The sequence below is a fragment of the Octodon degus genome, unplaced genomic scaffold (assembly GCF_000260255.1).
Source record: "Octodon degus isolate 3935 unplaced genomic scaffold, OctDeg1.0 scaffold00172, whole genome shotgun sequence".
Taxonomy (NCBI): Eukaryota; Metazoa; Chordata; class Mammalia; order Rodentia; family Octodontidae; genus Octodon; species Octodon degus.
The window spans coordinates 4,738,281-4,739,272 of NW_004524748.1; positions in this window are offsets into that span (position 1 = coordinate 4,738,281).

Sequence of the window (992 nt, forward strand, 5' to 3'; positions counted from 1 at the left end):
TGAAATTGAAATGTAGCCATATCATGCTAGACAGAAATTTTGTAATGGCATTCAATGAAAATTTGAAGATATTTGAATAATTCAATACCACTAAAATCTCACCCCTACATGAAAAAAGAAAATGGTCCTCCCTCCACAGACTAATGTTTGCAACAGGTTGGAAATCCAAGATATTAAAGTTAAGAGTATTAAATATCCAAATTTAATTTGTAGAAACTATATTAAATGATTTAAATCATTCTTGACCTTCTTAGTTAAAAATTCTCTTAAAAAAATTGAAGTTTAAAATTCAATATCGTTCCTGCACATAGAAAGGAAGGACAAAAATAGTGAAAACTGCCATACTTCCCAAACTATTAAACAGATTTAATTCAATCCTGATCAAAATACCATTAGCATACTTTATAGATCTAGAGAAATTATTCCTGAAATTCATCTGGAACCAGAAGAGAACTAGAACAGATAAATCAATTCTAGGTAGCAAAGGGAGGAGGCATCACAATTCCTGACTTGAAACTATATTACAAACCTACTGTGATAAAATCAACATAATACTAGCTAAAAGCTGACTGACCTAAAGATCAGTGGAATATTAGAAGATGTAGAAACAACTAAAAAGATAATCAGCCACTTTCTTTTTGATAAAGGGGCCAAACATGTTCATTAGATAAAAGATAATCTCTTTAATAAATGGTGCTAGATGAAAAGGGCTGAGGATTAAAACTAGACTCATGTCTGTCACCATGCACTAAAATCAAAATGGATCTGACATCTACATATTAAAATAGAAACACTAAATCTACTGCAAGAGAAATCTTGTAGAAATCTTGAAGACATACTTACAGGCAGAGACTTCATGCACAATATCCAAACTGCACAAGAAGTACTACAAAGAATCAACAACTGAGATCCTAAGATAACATCTTATTAAAAGGCTTCGGTGCATCAAAAGACATCACAGTAAAAAGAAAATCCATATATAAAAAATTATA